The sequence below is a fragment of the Lates calcarifer genome, unplaced genomic scaffold (genome assembly GCF_001640805.2).
Source record: "Lates calcarifer isolate ASB-BC8 unplaced genomic scaffold, TLL_Latcal_v3 _unitig_4417_quiver_2969, whole genome shotgun sequence".
NCBI lineage: Eukaryota > Metazoa > Chordata > Actinopteri > Centropomidae > Lates > Lates calcarifer.
This window is the reverse complement of record NW_026116885.1, coordinates 1-10,138: the sequence shown is the minus strand read 5'-3', so window position 1 is coordinate 10,138 and position 10,138 is coordinate 1. Positions and strand designations below refer to the sequence as shown.

The window sequence follows — 10,138 nt, the reverse complement described above, 5'->3', positions numbered from 1 at the left end:
GGGCCGAGCTCCGACCGGTGAGAAAAGTCAATAAAACCAGCAAAGTTTGTGCACCGCGCAACTTTGTCAAACTGCAGTATAGTGCTTGCAACGCCTCGGGGACAAGCCTCAGATGAGGGTCAGCTAATGCTGATGTCGCCGAACTCTGGCATTGTGCAGTGTGGCCACCATCAGCCAGGGTGCTGTGTCTGGAACCGACCCCACCGTCTCTGACAACTCCAACTCATACTTACCTGGCAGGGGAGATACCATGATCAAGAAGGTGGTTCACCAGGGCGAGGCTCAGCCATTGCACTCCGGTTGCGCTGACCCCTGCGAATTCCCCAAATGTGGGAGTCTCGACTGCATAATTTCTGGTAGTGGGGGACTGCGTTCGCGCTCTCCCCTGACCGCTACGTCAAAGGAAAACAAGGTGTCCCGGTAGCTTCTTTTACTCGTAAGCGTGAAAGCGTGCTGCCAACTATGCCAGTTTTACGACTGCAGAGTCGGTGCTGTTGTCGGGCCGTGACGATTGGTGGGCGTTTCTGTATGTTACAAGCACACATTCCCCCGCCCCGCCCCCCAAAGGCGGGGCTTTCCGCCGCCTAACTATAGAGTTTTGTGGGGGTGTTTTTTCCAGGGGAGTCCCTTGCTTTTCTCACATTCCTTTATCGATAGGGTACAAGTTGCTCAAAGCCCTGATGCGGTTACTGAGTCGTACGCTTAGTGGTGCACTCTTGATTTTTCCCTTCCCCGGAGGTTGATCAGGGTGTACCGTCTCTCTTTTGCAGCTGGAAAAGAATGCTGATGTCGCCGAACTCTGGCATTGTGCAGTGTGGCCACCATCAGCCAGGGTGCTGTGTCTGGAACCGACCCCACCGTCTCTGACAACTCCAACTCATACTTACCTGGCAGGGGAGATACCATGATCAAGAAGGTGGTTCACCCGGGCGAGGCTCAGCCATTGCACTCCGGTTGCGCTGACCCCTGCGAATTCCCCAAATGTGGAGTCTCGACTGCTAATTTCTGGTAGTGGGGGACTGCGTTCGCGCTCTCCCCTGACCGCTACGTCAAAGGAAAACAAGGTGTCCCGGGTAGCTTCTTTTACTCGTAAGCGTGCTGCCAACTATGCCAGTTTTACGACTGCAGAGTCGGTGCTGTTGTCGGGCCGTGACGATTGGTGGGCTTTTCTGTATGTTACAAGCACACATGCCCCAGCCCCCGCCCCCCGCCCCCCAAAGGCGGGGCTTTCCCCCTAAGCCTAACCCTCCGCAAACCCCATTGGATAGCGCATGTGACAGTACGGGGCAGGTAGCTGACGGGTGCGATCTGGGATTTGGAACGCGGCAGGCGCAAAGAGAGGCCTACCGTGACGGTGGTGGCTGGGACGACTGGGGTTCTCGGCTGCTCTCAAGGCGAAGGCCGTACTGACTCTGGTTTCTCTTCATAACGCACAAGTCTTTCGCCTTTTACTAAAGACTTCCGTGGAGAGGAACGCCAACGAGTTTAAGCTATTTTTGGTAGGTTTGGCCGTAAGGCTGAGCCCTTTGAGTGTGTGAAAAGTCAAACGGCTGTCTCCGCTAAGAACCAGGGGTGCAAAGTGGGGAGACTGGGTGGGGGTGCTAAGCAGCAGCCATTGTTAGGCTGGCTTGAAAACAGGGCACCGTGACAAGAGAGGATCGTGCCAAGAGCTTGGACGGAACACGAAACGCTTTTGGACTCATCGCTTCTCGGCCTTTTGGCTAAGACTGCGATCGCCTCTTGTTGGTGGTTAAAATCTTTGTCTGTCGTTGCAATCGGTTTTATCAGTGCTTGGGAGGATATTTCTAAATGTTCCTTGTTTAAAAACATTTCAATTTTCCAGTAATTGAAAATCTTTAACAAATAGGAATTCATTGGCTGAGAGAGCTATTTTACCTGTTCTCTGCAGGTTGTAACATCTTGACCAGGCCGACCAGGTAAGTACTCTTTGTCTCTTGTGTTATTTATTGTTTTTCATTATTCTTACTTATCGTATTGATCTTTTACTGGTTTTATTGTTTTAAGCACTTTTTTAGCTTGTGGTGCCTCCATCATGTCGGCCACCCATGCCGGCATGCGGAGGCACCACAGCGTTCGTTTAAATTTTGTGGAGAGAGAGGGTAAACTCCTGGGGATGTCCAGACTGGACTTCTCCAGGAAGCTAGTCCAAAAAGCCTTGGATTTCACACCAAATGATCTGAACTGTATACTGACCTTGCCTTTTGGTAAAGGCTTTGATGTGAGTTTCCGTTCAGCAGCTCTGCTAAGAGAGTTTTGGACACGTTTTGAAAATGTTAAACCCCAGTTTTCTGCCTTCAGTGTGGAGAAACTGACTGACAATGCCTTAAAAACGGTTATTGTCAGAATGTTCAATGAAACAGTGAATGCAGAGGACATTTGTTTGTGGCTGGGAAGATATTGCACTGTTAAAGGCCAGGCTACCAAAGTGAGAGATGAGGATGGCATTTGGAACTGCGCTTGGAGGGTCCCATTCAACAATGGCAGGACCCCAGGGCTTCCAAGGCCTAAAACATCTGCCATCCATGATAGTTCTGGAGAAAACAGGGGCTACATCCATTACCAGGGTCAGCCCAAGCTCTGCCGCAAGTGTGGTGAGCACGGGCACCTGGCCGAAGCTTGTCAGCAGACTGTCTGTGGGAAATGCAGAGAAATTGGGCACACCTTTGAGGAGTGCACCAATGGCAGAAAATGCAATCTATGTGGAGAATCAAAACCACCTCTTCAGAGATTGCCCCAAATCTTTTGCCAACAAAGTAAAGGCAGCAAAAGCAAGTGGGCAAAATGGTGGACCAGGCCAGGCAGTTAGAGAGCTAATTGAAGAGGCTGGGCCGGAAAATTCAAATCTCCCGCCAAATCCTGTGATTGGAGGAGTGGAATCAGATGAGGCGGGAGAAAGGGAGGGGCCTGCAACAGCCCCATCAACAGAGAGTTCTGGAGAGGATGGGGCAATGCAGGTAGAGGGCGGAGCTAGTTCAGATAATGAGGAAGGCCAATTGCAGACTGATAGCGAGGATGCCTCCCCCCCCCAACGCCCAGCAAACAAAGAGGCCGGCATCAGAATTGTCCTCTGAGTCTCCTGTATTTTTAGAGAAGAGGGGAAGAGTTGGGACTCTCTCAGACAGTTCATCTGTGGAGGAGCCCAGAGTCTTCCCCTCCGATTCACCAAATGAGGTCTCATTTTTAACAATAGCTCTGCAATCAACCCCTAAGGACTCAAAACTAAATGCAAGGTTGCAGCCTAGACCAACCCCCAGAGTCCATCCGGGGACTGGAGCTAAACCCCCTTACTCTTCACCTGTAAGAGTGAAGGAAGAGCTCCATTCACAGCAGATTATCTGACTGCCATTTTATCTCTGAAATTCCTTGTATAGTCCTTTTAAAATTTCATACCTGTTGTTTTTAACCATACTCATGACTCTCACCTTCTCAACCGTCAATGTGAGAAGTGTGAAGTCGCGAGTTAGAGCCCAGAGTATTTTATCCTATCTTGTTTCCTTTAAGTCAGATGTGTTTTTAATACAGGAATGTGGCATTCCGTTTTTAAAACACTACAGACAGTGGGAGGAGTTGTGGCCATATACATCAATATGGAGTGGATCAAATTACAACAAAAATGATGGAGTGGCCATTTTAATCAAAAATCCTAAGGTTCTGGTGAAGGGCAGCACTGTGGTGAGAAATGGTCGGGCACTTTTAGCACACTTGACTTTTAGGAGAAGGGATTTTAATCTCTTAAATATTTATGGCTTTAATGACAGGAATGACAGGTATGACCTTTTAGAAGAACTGCAGTTCCACATGCTAGGTAGGGAACCTTTAGTTGTAGGGGTGATTTTAATTGTATTTTAAGCAGGAAAGACAGGAAAAGAGGAGGGCAAGATTTTAAAGTTGATAAAGCATCACTTTTACTACAGGGCATATGCAGGGATTTTAAAATTCAGGACTGTTTTAAAACCATGCATCCTAGAGAGGAGGGCTTCACCTGGTTCAGTGGTGATGGCACCAGAGCCTCTCGCATAGACTATATTTTTACACGGGACTGCCCACCAACCGATGCTAGATTGACCCCTGTTTTCTTTTCCGATCACCTGATGCTTTCCTGCACCCTTTCGCTCTCTTCGGGTGTGACATCAGGAAGTGGTCTGTGGAAACTCAACTGCTCCCTTTTAGAAGACCAGGTTTTAGTCAACCAATACAGGGAGCAGTACAGAGAGTGGCAGACCCTTCAAGACTTTTACGACACATGCGCACACTGGTGGGAAATGGTGAAGGAAAAGACCCAGACTTTTTTTTAGACAGGCAGGGAAGAGAAAAAAGAGTAGGGAAAATAGACGCATGATGGGACTGCAGAAACGACTACAACGCTATTTTAAACTACAACAATGCGGAATGGATTTTAGTGAGGAAATAAAACAAGTCAAAACAGAGATGTCGGTTTTAGCAGAAACCAAAAGTAAAGGTGTCATTTTAAGAAGCAGGGAACAAGAAATTGAAGAGGGGGAAAAGTGCACAAGGTATTTTTTTAAGAAAATCATAAATAAAAGGGGAACGGTTTGTAAACTAACAAAAGAAAATGGGTGCACAGTAGAAACAATAGAAGAAATTAAACAAGTTGTTGAAAACTACTATGAAAAATTGTACCAAAGGAAACCTATTGAAAAAGACACCATGACAGAAGTTTTAAACCTCATTACCGGGACAGTAGAAAGCAGCGTGCTTTTAACCCAAGATTTTACGATTTTAGAGTTAAATAAATGCATCACAGGTTTTAAGAAGGGGAAGTCCCCAGGACAAGATGGACTTCCCCTGGAATTTTATTTGACATTTTGGGACATTTTAGCACCTGATTTGCTTGCTGTTTTTATGGGTTTTGAACGACTAGACCGACTTCCTGACAGTTTTAGAATAGGGATAGTGACTCTCCTTCACAAGGCCAAAGATAAGACTGATTTGAAGAACTGGAGACCTATCACTCTTTTAAACTTTGACTGCAAACTTTTAGCCTCACGTATGTCTGGATTTTTAGAAGAGGTGATTCACCCAGATCAAGCCTGCGCCATTCCGGGGAGGAAGATCACCGACAGCCTCGTACTGATCCGAGACACCATCTGTTACGCGAGAGACAGAAACATCAGGCTAATAGTACTAAATTTAGATTTTGAAAAAGCCTTCGATCGGGTCTCGCACCAGTACCTCTTTCGGGTACTGCAAAAAATGGGATTTCCAGAAAGGTTTATAGCTTGGGTGGGATTGCTGTACCGGAGCATCACCAGCAGATTTGTTATTAACGGGCACCTGACAAAAGCAGTGGATATTAACTGCGGTGTTCGTCAGGGCTGTCCGTTATCTGCCCTCCTCTATGTCATCTGTATAGAACCTCTGGCGCAGATCTTGAGAAGGGACCAACGAATCAATGGGATCGGAATCCCAGGGAGCGGGGGACTTCAGACTAAATGCGTTTTATACATGGACGACGTCAACGTTTTATGCACCGACCTTTTATCTGTCAACAGGACGCTGGACTTGACTGACTGGTTTGGACGGGCCTCTGGGTCAAAACTCAACAGAGGCAAGACCCAAGCCCAACTTTATGGGCCATGGACGGCGACTGAAATGACAGGACTCCCCCTGACTGTGACACAGACTGACCAGAGAATACTGGGGGTCAAATTTGACAAGGAGGGGGGAGGGAAAACAAATTGGCCAGACGTGGTAGGAAAAGTAAGGCAAAGACTAGGATACTGGGGACTTAGAGGACTGACCATTGAAGGGAAGGTTTTAATCATCAAAGCAGTGATTTTACCCTTGCTTTTACTGATCAGTTCCGTTTTTATCCCTCCTAGGAGAGTGCTTTTAGATCTTGACCGAGCCATCTTTTACTTTTTGTGGGGCTCCAAGTGGGAAAGACTGAGGAGAGACGTGATGAGGAGGCCAAAAGAAAAAGGGGGAAAAGGAGTACCTGACCTACACTTGTTTTTAGGAAGCCGATACGTCGCGCTATACGTGAAATATGCTACAGACCCATCCAGAAACCCTAAGACCACAGCAATGACACGATTCTGGATGGGTTCTTATCTCAGAAGATTGAAGATTTTACCCACTGATCTTAAAGTACCTGTGTCCTTTAACCTGCCACCAGCCTATGCTTTTATTCAGAAGTTTTTAAAGCATTTTAACCTGGAGCAGGAGGAGCTGCAAGTTTTAGCCAATCACCGTGTGTTGATTTCTGTTGTGCAGGGAGCAGGAACCAGTGAGTCCAGTGCGCGGGCTTCCATTAGGCCAGCCCTCAACAGTTTGGCGCAACGTCAACCACCCCGCTCTTCCAAACAGACTCCGGGACCTGTCATGGATGGTGGCTCACGAGATCCTCCCGGTCAGGTCCGTCATGCACTCCCGGGGCATGTCGGCGCTCTCAACCTCGACCTGGTTGTGGTGCGCCTGAGTCGGTGAGGCATCTGCTCTGGGAGTGCAGCGCTGCCGTAGACCAGTGGGCAATGGCCGGCTCCTTACAATTCCCGTACTTGCCAGCAAGGGAGGTCCTTACAGCACAGCTGGTGCTCTATGGGGTGAGCCAGGAAGCAATCAAAAAAGACGACTTTGCCAAGCAGTGGCTCACCCTGGCCGCCATCAAAGACGCCATGTGGACCTCCAGAAACTTGCTGGTAAGGAAGCACATGCAGATGCCCCCGTGGCTGTGATCCGGATGGCCGCAGCGACGGTCCAAGTGGCCGAAGCTGCAGGCGGCAGGCCTAGGACACAGCCACAAAGAAGAATCGCCTCTGTGCCCATTCGGACGAAGGAGCCGGAGCTACATGGGAAAAGGTCAAAGCAGCGGCGGCCTGGCTCTCCGGGAGAGGAAGGTGGGAAGGAGCGAGAGGGCGGGGATCTCCTATGAGCACCAGGACAGGATCCTGAGAGACTTACTGTTTGGAGGAGCGGAGTGAGTAACCCTGGGTAGGGACTCACCCTGCTCCTGCACAAGAGAACCTTTTAACAAATACACTCCCTTTTAAAATATTCCTTTACAACTTTGTTGTTTTTTTTTTTTAATCTGTAAAACCTCTTAAAAGTACTGTTTTCATTGTCTTAACTATGATTTTACAGATTATCCACAATTGTTGACGAGTTGTATTTTGATGTAGGGTGTATTTTTTTTAATTATGCAAAAGTTTCTACGGAAAATGGAAATGAGTATCAATAAAGAGGAAAAAAAAAAAAAAAAAATCTGTTCTTATCAGTTTAATATCTGATACGTCAGATATTCCCCTACCCGGGGACCATATATTAAATTGATTTTTGGATCAGGGAGCCAGAACGGGGGCTTGCTCCTTCCACTCCACGCATCGACCCGGTATTGCATTACCTCCAGTTACGGTGCACATTCTCTGGAAACGTGCAATGTAACTATAGAGTTTTGTGGGGGGTGTTTTTTCCAGGGGAGTCCCTTGCTTTTCTCACATTCCTTTATCGATAGGGTACAAGTTGCTCAAAGCCCTGATGCGGTTACTGAGTCGTACGCTTAGTGGTGCACTCTTGATTTTTCCCTTCCCCGGAGGTTGATCAGGGTGCGTTTGTATTTATATAGTTGTGAGGACCAACTCCTGACGGACAAGCAACGTTGTGAGGGCATTTGTAGTTGTGAGGACATTTTGCCCGGTCCTCACAAAGAAAATGCTGGGATGGGCCTCCTTTTGCCCTAATGAATGATCTGTATAAGTTTCAGAGGATGTCCCCACTGAAATAGTAAACCCTGAAATTTGTGTGAAGGCTAGTGCTCTGGAGGTCCTCCTATTGAACACACTCTGGTAGTGCAGGTAAATTTTATTTAGGGGCTCCGATTTTCTGATTGGCTAACGCTGGGGATTTTTTTGATTGGCTATTTCAGTCATGTGACAACAAGGCTGGGGGCATGTACAGGAAGAAAGGCACAGTCAAGAGCTGATAGTAGATTTAGACTACAAAATAACAGCAAATACAGATTTTAAAAAATTCAAATGTAAAAAATATAATTATATTTGACCTAGTTACACGTACACTTAATGTTATTTAGATGTACTGACAAATTAAACAAATTATTTCACATCTACACTCAGTAAGAACTACAAGAATTTCTACTGAAATATTATGCAGGTGCCTTAGTCAGAATAACTGAGGTCATAAGTCAAGCCACCTTCACCACCAGTTGCAAAAATTTGACCTGGTCTTCATTTCAGGGTTGTTATTGTCAGGGCCAGATTTTATTATTCCATTATGAAGGCATATTGAATATGAAGTGACTATTAAACCTGTTTTTGTCTCGAAGCTAAGCAAACAGCCTGCTCTCTGTCCTCAAACAAAACCTCACAACAATTCTATATCTCTAGTAAGTGGGTATTTTATTCCTCAGAGCAGTGACAGTTGTGGCTGGCATAAACTGCTGTAAATTGCTGTAGTTTCACTGTAATTACCAATGAACATACATGTGTCTCTGTGGATATTAGGCCAACACTGTTTGAATGTGATCAGGTCAGTTTTTGTTTGTGTTGTACATACAGGGTCATAATGCTGATCCAGTGTCTGCTCCTCTCTCATCTGCATCACCTTCTCTCTTTCTTTTCTCTCAGTCTCCTCATCTTGTTCTATATCTTTTCAAAATTTTGAGTTAAAAATTTAGAATTAGTCTTTTCAGTTTTATTTGTGAACACAGGGTCAGTTGCTATTCATATATCACCTGCTTCCTCCATAAGGCTCTTGTGATGAAATTAAACTTTATTTAACATGTATTTCTATCTTTTATTCAGACTGAACTGAAAGAAAAGAATTTTAACTTTTTTAAGTTAATCAGTCTGTTAAGTAAAACCTAACTACCCAGCACAGTAGAGCTGGAGCAGTTCTGGTTCTGGGTTCTTTCTGCAGCGGCAGCAATCGTCATGGACCCTCTGCTCAATGAAAACATGAGCAGAGAGTTCTTTTCTAATGTTCACTATCTTCCAAATTAGTCAGCATCGTAATTTCAACAACACCCCCGTTTCTGTGGCAGTACAGAAGCATAAATGTAGCGAGGAGCTGCAGTACGGGACAGACTGATAAAAGTGGATACTTGCTAATCAGTGTCTGTAATGGACAACTATCAATACTGCTGCCAGTATCAGACGACCAGTACTTGTTTTGTTATATCCTGATATGTGATAGTTAACTTTATAATGTTGTGATGTGGATGCAGGGTTAGCCTTCATTAGCTGTCTGTCACCTGCTCAGTCCTCCACTCATTTCCCTCACCACAGCTCAGTCTCTCTCATGTGGCCGTCATTTCTCCTGACTCTGGTCTGTTCCTGGTCTCTTGGACACTCAGCAGGCTCATAATTATACAGCTGTGGTTTATCATATGCATACTAATATATATTTTTAACCTCTTCAGTTTCAAAACTCAGTCTGATCCATATTTTTTAATGTTAAACTTGCTCTAACTTGGCCAGTCTCCACAGTGTTACATCACTTCTGGTTTGTCGTTTTTAGATGCAGAAGGAAAATTCATTTTCAGAAACAGCTCCGAGAGTCACTGTAATGAATATATATTTTTATGACAATCTAGTTTCTACATCATTCCCCTACACAGTAATTCACTGTGTCTCTAACCTGCAAGTTGCTCTTTAAAGATGATGTCTGAGGACACTTAAACTAAAAAGTAAACTAAAAAGAGTCTGTTAGCAAATTTTGCTGGTTGCCTACATCAAGCTTCAGTTGATTCAGCTGCCTGCCTGTCTGATCTGTGGACACAGTCAAAGAACCACCATGATCAATAAAGATTTTGTAGTAATGACAAGATTATTCACTCCACCCACTACTACTCACAGTATCTTATTGTATTGTTATTTAAGACATTTATTTAATAACTTAAATGTGTGTGCATGAGGGATGGCAGGTTAATAAAGGGGAGGCATCACTGTCTGTCTGTCTGTCTCTCCCTCTGTCTGTCTCCCTCTGTCTCTCTCTGTTTGGACAGACCCAAATCAGAGTGTTCTGAGCACAAACTGTCCAGTTTAACTGTCTATGTGTTTGAGGTTTTTCAGAAGCCTGACCTGGTCTCCTCACATTAATACTGCTCATCAGCAACTCTACTTTGTCTTACCTCCAGAAT

At 45.6% G+C, this 10,138-nt stretch overlaps 3 non-coding genes and 1 pseudogene across 3 annotated transcripts; all 4 read left to right on the top strand.

The window, feature by feature from the left end:
- Positions 1-225: 225 nt before the first annotated feature.
- On the top strand, positions 226-388 carry LOC127140299 (U1 spliceosomal RNA). Its single transcript, XR_007810794.1, has one exon. It is a non-coding gene; the product is annotated as a U1 spliceosomal RNA (small nuclear RNA).
- A 491-nt stretch (positions 389-879) lies between these two features.
- Positions 880-1,040, top strand: LOC127140300 (U1 spliceosomal RNA). Its single transcript, XR_007810795.1, has one exon. It is a non-coding gene; the product is annotated as a U1 spliceosomal RNA (small nuclear RNA).
- A 367-nt stretch (positions 1,041-1,407) lies between these two features.
- Positions 1,408-1,519, top strand: LOC127140302 (U5 spliceosomal RNA). The gene has a single exon (XR_007810796.1). It is a non-coding gene; the product is annotated as a U5 spliceosomal RNA (small nuclear RNA).
- A 5,667-nt stretch (positions 1,520-7,186) lies between these two features.
- LOC127140301 (uncharacterized) lies at positions 7,187-7,406 on the top strand (annotated as a pseudogene).
- Positions 7,407-10,138: the final 2,732 nt, after the last annotated feature.